The sequence below is a fragment of the Mauremys reevesii genome, linkage group 2, assembly GCF_016161935.1.
Source record: "Mauremys reevesii isolate NIE-2019 linkage group 2, ASM1616193v1, whole genome shotgun sequence".
NCBI classification, from domain to species: Eukaryota; Metazoa; Chordata; order Testudines; family Geoemydidae; genus Mauremys; species Mauremys reevesii.
In genome coordinates, this window is record NC_052624.1 from 91627888 (window position 1) to 91639406 (window position 11519).

Consider the following 11519-nt stretch of genomic DNA (forward strand, 5'->3'; position numbering starts at 1 on the left):
TGCTGTCAGAGTCCACATTACCGTGTTCAGTGCTCAGATACCCTGGTGATGGACATTTTAGGAATGCCTTACTCAGACAGTTTGCTACTTACATAGATTAGATCAAAAATAGCTCCAATATCGAGAATAGAGTAAGATCAGTGAATTACCAATGTAACATAAAATGGATGTGCAGCCAACCTGCTCATTAGGGATTTGATAAGTAGCAAGGAAATTCCCCATGTCTTTCTCTCGTTTGGTTTGAAGAGCTTGAAAGTTGTCAGGAATTGTACTGCTTCTCTTGCATTAATCCACTGAGGGCTTCTCTGGGTGTTTAAAATATGCAGTGAAGTTAGCTTTATGTTTTGTTGTCTACCCCCAACTGCTGCTGTCATGGCCACAGAATTCCTGCATCCTACTAGTGCATCCACCATTTGCTGAGTGAAACGGGGGCAAAACTGGTTCTAAGGCCTTGTCAGTGTTAGTGTAATGCCATGTCCCTGAGTGGGGTTTCGGAACCAGAGATTGAAAGCAGGAGCACAGTGGATGCAGGTGTTTTTAAATTGCATAATTTAGACGTGGTTTGAATAGGGTTAAACCGTGTGGTCAGGGCTGGCTCCAGGCACCAGCGCAGAAAGCAGGTGCTTGGGGTGGCCAACGGAAAGGGGCGGCACATCCGGCTCTTCGGCAGCAATTCAGTGGTGAGTCCCTCAGTCCCTCTCAGAGGGACGGACTTGCCGCTGAATTGCAGCCATAATGTGAGAGCTGAGCCCAGCCCCCAGGCTGTGGTGTGTGTGGTTTTGTTGTTGTTGGGGTTTTTTGGGTGCAGGGCTGCAGGAGGTTTGTGGCACTGTGTATGATCCCATGCGGCACAGTAATAGTGGCCACTGTCTGCCTTCTCCAGCTTGTGCACCAACAGTTTGCAGATGCTACGGCCTTGAAAATGGGCTGTGAGTTTCTTGCTGGACAAGCCGGCGTCCCAGCTGGGGTCAGGCTTGTTGTAAGAAAGGTAGAGCAGCCTCTGCGGTGCCCCTCCAGTTGGGGCTCGGTACCAATGGATATAGGTAGAGTCTGACCCACCAGACAATTTGCAGGTGAATTCAGCAGTGCTGTCCTCATGTGGCTCCTTTGTGATGGAGATTGGTACCTGCTCCAGGTGAATGGCCCACAGCACAGCTGGAAGGCAAAAGGAGGATAAGGAGCAATGAGAAAATGGCTACTAGAAATAATCCATCTACATGGAGCAGTAATGTCACCCTATGCAGAGTCCATGCTGCTTACACTGAAGGGACACTGGGATTGCTTCTCTGCTGCCTTTCACCGTGTATGTTCATTTAGAAGTGTGCATAGTGAGGGAGACGTGTGTAATTTCAGCCAGGGGTAGGAGTGAGAGGACAATTCTGATCTCAGGGTTTATTCTCTCCCAGGCACGGGTGTCAATGACTGCACGAGGGGCAGGGCAGTGGTGAATTGGGCCCATTGTCTGTGGATTATCTGTAAAGCTCCATACACACTCAGGGGTTCTGAGACTCCAGTCTTACTCCATTGCTTTCTCTAGGTTGCCCTGGGATAAAACTGTTGCAACTCTGGGGATGCAAGCCCACAATGCTGCATAAATAACCATAAATAACAAACAGGACTGAGTTCAACAAACTTACATGGCAAGAGGCAAGTGAAGAGAATTTCCAGAAACCCCACCATGTCTCCTGGAATTGCTCTGGCTCCTGAGGAGAAATAAAAGCACAAGAAGTCAATGCTGCTCAGTCCTGAGCAGAAGAGATGAAGTGCTGCTGTTCTCACTGTGTCAAAGAGTTTCCAATGTATTTAAGAGTGTGAGAGGGGACACGTGTCAGCCCAGTGTGTGAGCCACTAACCAAAAACAGACTGCTCACGGCATGCTCTGCACCCTGCACTAGTGAACTACACAGTCATATGTCTTGATTAGTTGAAACATACAAACTAAATAATTTAGTCAGTTAAACAGGAAGGGCCAAACCATGTCTGACTCTCAAAAATTCCATACCAGAACCCTCAATCGCAACAGGCAGGAGGTGCTGTCACTGGAAATAAAACACAAACTCATCCTTTCTTGGGAAGATCACTGCCTGCTCACATGCTTCCTCCTTCCTTTTTGTAATGAAGTGTAAGACATAGGTCCTATTAACGTCCCATCATTAAAGATCCCACGGAACCTTTTATAAGAATAGGAGCCTATGCCCCATGCTGAAAGTATTTTGTTGCTAACAATAATAATTTAATCCATTCATGTTAGACCATATAAACCTGGAAGATGTGGCCCCCCTAGTGCCTGTCCAAAATTCAATACTTCTTTTCCATTCCACTCACCTAAACTTCCCCCTGGAGTTTCAGTTGGATATGGTATAATCCTTGCTTCCTCTCCAGGCTGTTGTGTACGCTCATTACATTTCACCCTGAGACAGCTGCTTTCTTGTACGTTATCCATTTTGGGGATTAAAAACATTCTTTTATAGTGCTTGCAACTCAAACATTGCAGCTTTGGGCCAGGGTGTGAAAACCAAAAAGTGAAACTGAATTATTTTGTGGTCCTTGTCCCAGTGGAAACAAACAGAAAAAGTAAATCTAAGAAGACTGGGAGCATAAAGTGGGTTTATGGCTGCTATGCATTGCTAAAGTAGTGTGAAGCGCTCTGAGCAGCAGAGTGAATCAGGCTGTGGATTTAAACATTTCTTTCATTATTATAAAATTATGATTTGAGGTATTTATTCGAAACAGTTAAAAATAAGCAGGATTTTTTTATTATTATTATTATTTTTTACCCTGACAGTTCCTCTTTTAAGCCAAATCTGCTGTATGCTGGTAGCTATTCATTGTAGAACTGCTAAGGGGAGAGAGTATGATTTGATTTCTATTGTATGTATTAACATGCATATGTGTTTTCCAAGGTCGTTTGCTATAATGTGTGATACTGTGCATTGAGTAATCTACTTTATATTTTTATGCAGGTCTCAATTGCCAATTACTGTACATGCAACACTAGTTTTGCTTCTATCATTTCACTTAATTTGCTCTGTGTATCTGCATAGATGATCCCTCTCTCCATGATAAACGTTGCACCCAATTCCTGCTTGAAGACTGAACAAAGTAACAGCTCAGGTTAGCTAAATACAAATTCAAGCTTCTGGTACCCCCTTGTGGCCAAACCGGACAGTATCTATGCAAAAGAATAAATGGACACAAATCTGACATCAGGAATCATAAAATTCAAAAACCAGTAGATCACTTTAACCTCTCTGATCATTCAGTGACAGGCTTAAAGGTGGCAATTTTGCAACAGAAAAGCTTCAAAAACAGACTCCAAGGAGAAACAGCTGAACTTGAATTAATATGCAAACTAGATACCATCAATTTAGGCTTGAATAGAGACTGGGAATGGCTGAGCCATTACACACATTTAATCTATTTCCCCATCTTAAGTATCCTCACACCTCTTGTCAAACTGTCTGAAATAAGCCATCTTGATTATCACTACAAAAGTTTTTTTCCTCCTGCTCATCTTAATTAATTAGCCTGTTAGAGTTAGTAGGGCAACTCCCATCTTTTCATGTGGTGTGTGTGTGTGTGTGTGTGTGTGTTTATATAATATATATATATAATACACACAATCTCCTCACTGTATGTTCCACTCTATGCATCCGATGAAGTGGGCTGTAGCCCATGAAAGCTTATGCTCAAATAAATTTGTTAGTCTCTAAGGTGCCACAAGTACTCCTGTTCTTAAAACTCTTGGGAATCACAAGAATCTAACTGTAGCTGACAATTTTCTGTGACATTACATTGTATCATGTATTCTTCTTCAATGTGTTTTTTGTGTTTGTTTTTTTGTTTTTTTTTTTGTTTCAGCCAGGAAAGTACACAAAGAATGAAAACACAGAAGTCAGTGTTGTGAAAGTGCTGTACCAGGATAGAGAGAGGATCCTAGATAAATATGCACCACCATATATAGGCCATATACCATTTGCATAGCATTGCTGCATTTACTGCACTGCCACTGCTGGCTCTGGCTGTTGCCTGTGTGTGTGTGAATTTGCATAATAAATAATGAGCTGGTGATTCTTACATACAACCAACAGTGATATTCTAGCTGTGATATTACTGTCTAGGCCAGATTCATTCTGCACTTACAGCAGCACATGTTCAAGAGACTGATGTAAATTTGAGAAGAATTTGGCCCCTTTCCATGACCCCCAGGGGGACTCTCTCTGGATTGCTGGGTCCAGGGTGCTCCTGCCATGCCTACTTTCTCCCAGGAGCTTCGTCATCTGCCAAAGTGGGGAGGAGGTGGTGGTGGCAGCGCGGTGCTTTGCCACCCAGGGTATTTCTTACACAAGGGGAATCCTCAGAATCAGCTATGCCACCAGAATGGTGCGAAGTGATGCAGTGGGTCCTCTTGTGTGTGGAATTGCTGATCATCATCTTTTGTAGTCAATGCTCCTGTGAGCTGTGAAGCCAAGGCAAGGCTGTCGCCTTATTCAGGGATCACAGGTCTGCTTTGAAGGAACAGCAGGTCGTCAGCATTATTACTATTTTCAGGCAAACTCAATGTATTTCAGGAGTAGGGGGAAGCAAAACTGGTGCCGCAGCTCTAACTACCTCACCAGCCCTCAGAGCCTCACTCCTCTGTGACAGAATTATTCATTTCCACCTGGGCAATACAGCTCTCTCCAACCTCTGAAGGTTCCACTTTCCATGGTCTCCAAACCCCTCGGTAGTTCTCTGCATTACTAGTTCTTGGTGTTTGTAGATGGACTGAAAGTGTGTGCACATCTACCTGTTAACTCTTTCATTGGTGCTGTTAGAACTGCCTGGGAACTTTGTTTCACCAGGATTTCTCATGCTGAGAATCCAAACATACAGTATTTCCTTCCAAAATGACTTCAGCTTTGTACAATTTGCATTCATTGGAACTGCATCCCCTTTAATCACAGAAAATGTTCCATAGAGTGTGTGTGTGTGTGTGTGTTTCTCACTCATTCTTCCCTTTCAGTGATTTAAAATGTTGGCTTCTTGACAAACTGAAAAGAGACTGGCTTATTTTAAATGCTGCTGACCAACTGGTGCACACAACAAGAATACAGGGTGTGTTTGCATGGGGTCTGGATATGGGTAACTATTCAAGATCTGTACTTTTGGGAAGACAGAGTCCAAATACCCAGAAGACCTTTACTGTGTTCATTTGAATCTGGGTTGAAAATTTGTTACAGCCTACAATTCCTGTCCCTGCTTCTTCATTGTAAATGAAGTTTGATTTTTAAAAATCAGTGTTCTATGTAACTAAAGCAAACCTTCATATTTTGCAAGAACACAGACTAAGAGGTGTTTGTTTTGTATAATACACTGCTGCTTGCTTATTTGCATCAAGTCTATTCCAATCACTTTGACTTCCATAAGCTGCTAAACTGGTTGCCCATGTGACCAGCAGAGTGCACAGCGGAGCTTGCACAGTGAATGGTGCTGGTTGTAATCTTGTTTATGCCTGATTGACAAACATAACTGTAGTTGTAGTCAGTTCTCATAATCACATGGGTCTGTTGTTGTGTCTTTTTTTTTCCTATTCCGTCCAACAATGTTGCTTTATTTATTAAGCAACAATTTATTGTCATCCTTGATGGATTGGATTATCAAACAATATTTGCTCTGAGCAGTCAACATTGATACTGGTGTTTTAAATACAAATGATTTGGTTTTTGAGCTTTTGATGAATTTAACCAGTGAAAAGCAAACCCATCTCGAAGTGCATGGTATAAATAGCTGGGTTGTGCGCTGTGGCAGTGTGAGGGTCAAGAAATCCTCTTTTTACTCATGACAATAACTAGTTAAGTCAGTCTGGGTCCTAGAATGCGTGTTATGATTTTATTTTGTATGGAATTATTGGTTTCCATTAATTCTACTTGCTTCTCAACCTCTGTTCTTTCTTATAGTTAGAAGAAGAACAAAAAGTTTATATCTTAGAGCTGTGTGTTGAGCAGAGTGGTGATCCTGAGGTGTAACTGACAATAACGGTGCTGTTCCTTTGGCAGTAGCAGATCCGTGAATTCTGTGAGTGTCCAGTGGAAGCAGATTATCCTGATTTGGAGGCCGTAGAAAGAGGTGCAAGATATGCTGCCATATGGTTCCTTCTCAGCTGCCTGCAGCTCAAGACAGAGCAATTGCATGTCATCTGATTTTCAGCCTCTTGCCTTTCTTAATTTTCCTCTTAATTATTTGTATTTATTTTTTAGTTTCATACAGTTTTTTATTTAGAGGGGTGGGGTGTGCGCCCCTCATGTCCGCTAACACTCTCTGGGTTATGCTGAAGACCGCAGGCTTTAAGCCCTACCAGAGGTCTCCTCCCTGTAGTGATGGGCATTCAAGCTGTCTTTTGTTGCCTTGAAGACACCCATGTCCTATCAAAGTGTAAGGTCTGTACAGGATTTAAAGGCAGGTTGGGGAAAGGCAGAGCCTAGACTGATGCTCCTTCTAATGGAGTGTTTGCTAGCCCCAGAGGAGTCTACTTCCCCCAGCTCCAGACACCAGCCTCAACATCCCAGCCTGCCACAGTGGCAGCAGCACCTTCAGAGGCTTGGAAACCCCTTTCTCCTTCCAGAGAGCCTAGGAGGAGAGGTAGATGGCCCCATAAATCCCATTCTAAGGAGACCTCATGTCCCTCAAGGGGTTCAGCTGAGGCTCCATCTGAGCCTGGTACTGAGCCATCAGTACCACACAAGAAGCAGTGTACAGACAGGTCTTCTAACGCTGGGGTTCCCAAACTTTTTTCCCTGTGGCCGACGTGTGCAACTGCAATGGGCAGGGTGGCCCACTATATTAATGCTTCTTGAGGAAAATTATTAACTTTAATTACATACATATAAACTCTATGTACCAAGAGGGAGCCATCTTTCCTCTCCCCTACCAATCCTGGCCCTTCAGTGCTGCACCCTGAGGGCAGATGCCACCCCTCTACCCAAAAGGCAGTGCTCCCCATTTATGCCCAGCATCCCTTCCCTTGAAGAGCCAAGGCCAAAAGCACTGGTTGGGGGCTAGGGTGGCTGAAGTCCCTGGGTGCTGCCCATCACTGTTATCATTATATCATTGTTATGGAGGATATTTATGTGCTATAGGGTGGCCTTAGCTTTAGTTGTGGGTCGAAGCTATGCCAGTTCCCTGCTCCCCCATCCTCCAGCCTCCCCACCATGTGTGATCCAAGGGATCCAAGTAGGGGGGGGAGGATTTAAGTGTGCAACTGTTGATTTGTTCTAGCAACTGTTGCATGGATGGTCAGAGGGAATCAGATCTCAGACTACAGGCTTAGGAAGCTTAAGTACATGTTCTTCTCTTTCTATAGCTGTCACACTGTAGTACAGTTATTCCAGTCCTAGTATTACAGCACTGTGGCAGGAAGACTGCATTATAAATCCCAGTGGCTGTACCACATGAAAGTCCCTCAGTGACAATGGCATACTTGTGTTGTCCATGCATGGCACAATGTCTGGGGGCTGGGAACATGGAGGCAGTTTCATCGTCATCAGGTTTCTGCATCCTAGTTAAGAATCCTGATAATGTTCATTAGAATTTTTTCACACTTCTAGCTAGTGATGCTTAAGAATTTTTCATAGGGGAGAAAATGAAGACAGTGAATGATATTACTGGCAGGGAAATCTTCCAGCTCTGTATCTTAGCTCTTTCCATTCATTTGATGTGCTGTTCAGGCAGCCATGGACAAAATGTCTTCTTGTTGATAAACTGATCTTCCGCCATAGGCCTGGAAAATTTGCTTTCTCTTCTAATCAGGGGACTCCAGCAAACTGACATCCTCCAAAGGTTGTCCCTGCCAGTAATAGTGCTGAAACCAATATTAGTAAGAGGTCCAACAAAAGGTAGCAAGCATATAAAACTACATTCCAGGATAGATTTGATAGGAATGACTTTCCAAAGATTATTAACCAGAAATGAAGGAGGAACTAGATATCTGAATTATACTATACGTTTCTGCAGGACATGGTCAGTCACATGCTGCATTGTATATATAAAAGTTTGCTTTTACTACACACTTAAGACCACCGCATACAATAGGTGATGTTTTTATGTCTATCTGAAAGAAAACAGAAAGGAGTATCTACTTCTTAATCTTGCCACTGAGCTGAAGCCAGGAGACAGCTGTAATTTTTATACACTTGTGAAAGTCTGTGGCTCAGAATACAGAGTGAGGTTTTTGTACAGGCTGTCTATGGCTTTCTAACACTGTGCTGTCCCAATAAGCACAATAATAGATTGCGCTGTCGCTGGGGTTTAATCCATTTACTCTTAGGGTAGAGATGGGCTGGCCAGGCTTCTTTTCACAGTCAAACTTCTTCTTATCGGAGTCTTTGTCAAAGACAGGTTGTGCGGAAGAGATGTACAGAATCCGCTCCAGAGTTTCACCAGGTCTGTGTCGATACCAGTGTATAACAGCACTCCCGAAGTTCTGAATGCCAGAAGCCTCACAGACTATACGTGCAGTTTTATCTTTTGTCCTGGTAATGGACAACTGAGCTTGTCTGAGATGTATTTGTGCACATCCGTCTAGGAAGAGAGCAAAAAAAGAAAACATGAAATTTACATGAATCTGGAGTATGGTGATTTGTTACTCAGTAATGTACAATGGTGTAGAAAGGGATTAAAAAATAAACTTACAAGACCAAACCAAAGCCAGAATAATGAGGTGGATCAGCAACATTTTACAGGTTTTGCTTGGACCTGCATCTATGAGAAATGTGACTGTTGTGCTGGGGTGGAAGGAGAGGTGCATTTGGGGACTGGAAGTGACTCATTTAGTTAACATGTGATGAGGTTTTGTTGGCTGCATATGCTAATTTAAAGTAAGGTAGAGTTATGGCTGAAACTCACCAGACTTTACTTTTATCAGAGAGCATAATCTGGCAAGAAGAAAATTCTTCAGCTGTCTTTAGACCAGCCTAGATTGTATCGTAATTTTTTCCCCTTGTTTATAGCACAGTGGTTCCCATAGGCCTCTGTGTGGATGGTGTCCTCATTGTGTGAGTTACATATACATAGAAATATATGAAGTGACTGTGCCAAAGATCTTCACTCTAAACAGGGATGTCTACACTGCAGCTGGGTGTAGTAGCGGAGCTCGAGCTCGAACACTAAAAATAGAAGTGTTTGGTCTGAGCTCGGTGGCTAACCTGAGTCTCCATTGGAGTCATAACATCCATGCTGCTATTTTTAGCATGCTGGCTTAAGCCCCAGTAGCACAAGTCTGTCTACCCAGAGCTCGGAGTCTCTACCGGTTACAGTGTAGACATGCTCATTGGGTTTGGGAAAAAGAAACACTAACATGTCCACTAGATATACAATGTTTAAAGCCAGTTTTTCTGGTGGTATCAACTGGCACAACTCCATTGATTTTAATGGGGTTTCAACCATTTGCACCAGCAGAGAATTTGGTACTTAATGTTCAAATATAAACCATTTTTCTCTTCCCTCCTCAGCCACAGTCATCATTTCCTGGCAGATTTCTTGTAGGAGTTGCAGCAGGAGGGATTTGAAAGAGAAGAGGCTAGTGGTTTAGGCGTGTGTGTGGGGTGGGGCATTCACCACATAAGTGGTGGAAGAAAGTACCAAGCTGTTTCTGGTCAGGGATGCAGTCTTTTTGCTTGTTTGTACAGTGCCCTGTGCAGTGTGGACCAGATCTGGGACTGGAGTTCCTAGCTATGACTGTAACTAATACAAAGATGAAGGGACAGGCAGAGCCATGTTGATGGCACAGTGAAGACTAATTTTCTTGGGGGTTATTTTCTTTCCCTGTTGGAGGTGCTGCCCTGAGTGGTGGTGTTGCCAGTTAGGGTGACCAGATAGCAAGTGTGAAAAGTCAGGACAGGTTGAGGGTAATAATCACCAATATAAGACAGAGCTGTGAATATCAGGACTGTCCCTATAAAATTGGGACATCTGGCCAGTACAGCACTCAACTCCTTTGAAGATATTAAGCACTTCCCAGGATCCTGCTCTTGCTGAGTTTCCCAGATGTGAAGGAGTGGAATATCTCTTCCTCCTTCAGTGTGATACTTTCCCTCTGTTACATGAATTGAGTCTTGTAAAGTGGCTAATGTATCTGTGTGTTAATGCCCTCTACTGAGATAGGATGGACCTGCTCTTGTATATTTGCTGTCAGTTTTGTCCTAGTTCTGAAAAAGGGCCAATTGTACACTAAAGCCTGGTCTACACTAGGGTGGGGGGTCGAACTAAGGTACGCGACTTCAGCTACGCGAATAGCCTAGGTGAAGTCGAACTACCTTAGTTCGAGTTATTTACCCATCCAGACGCCGCGGGATCGAAGTCCACGGCTTCCCCGTCAACTCCGCCACCGCCGTTCGCGGTGGTGGAGTTCCAGAGTCGACGGGACCGCGTTCGGAGTTCGAACTATCACGTCTAGATTAGACGCGATAGTTCGAACTCCGAGAAGTCGAACTCACCGCATCGACCCGGCAGGTAAGTATAGACCTACCCTAAGATGTTGTCGAATTAATTTATGAGTAACCTCATTTGTTCTTTAACACTTCTTTGTTTCCTTGTGATCAGAGCTAATCCAATCCATGATGTTTTTTCTATATTGTAGCTCCATTCGTTTTCTTGTGTCTTTCTAGCTTTATTCAATAAGCAGGACTTCCACCTCTGCCCTTCTTTCAAGTACCTGCAATCACAGGCTTTTCCCATGAGTACTAAGAATCTGACTCTATGTATCCTCATTGCTCTAGCGACTCAGGTTAGACTATATAACACTGACGCAGAGACTTGATCTCTTATTCTGTGATGTTCCCTGAACATTCATGCTAAGATTGAAACTATACAGCATAATATCAGTTCAAGCAGAGTGTAACCTGCTGTCACATCATGGTTTGTTTGTTTTTTTTTTTGCTGAACTGGCATCAGAGACTGTCTTGGGGAGGATCTGTTAATCGAGATTCTCTATCTTAGTAAGGAGGAGAGGATTGAAGATGATAAATACAGGGAGGATCTGATGAGAAATAGACTTTCATTTGGCTAATTCAATTACATCACATAATGGAAGACAGCTAAAAAGTGACAATTTTAAAAAGCACTTGTATACAAATGTTAGAAGTCTAAATACTAAGGTTGGTATGCCCCAGTGCCTCATATTAAATGAGGATATTGATATAATAGGCATCGTAGAAACCTGGTGGAATGAGGATAATCAATACGACACAGTAATATTAGGGTACAAAATATATTGGAAGGACAGAATAGGTCATGCTGGTGGGGGAGTGGCAGGATATGTGAAAGCAAGCGTAGAGTCAAATGAAGTAAAAATCTTAAATGAACCATAGACTCTGTACCCTAGAATCTCTATGGATAGTAATTCCATGCTTGAATAATAAGGATATAGCACTAGGGATATTCTACTGACCAGGATGGTGATACTGACTGAAATGCTCCAGGAGATTAGAGAGGCTATAAAAATAAAAAACTCTGATAATAATAATAATAATGGGGGATTCCAG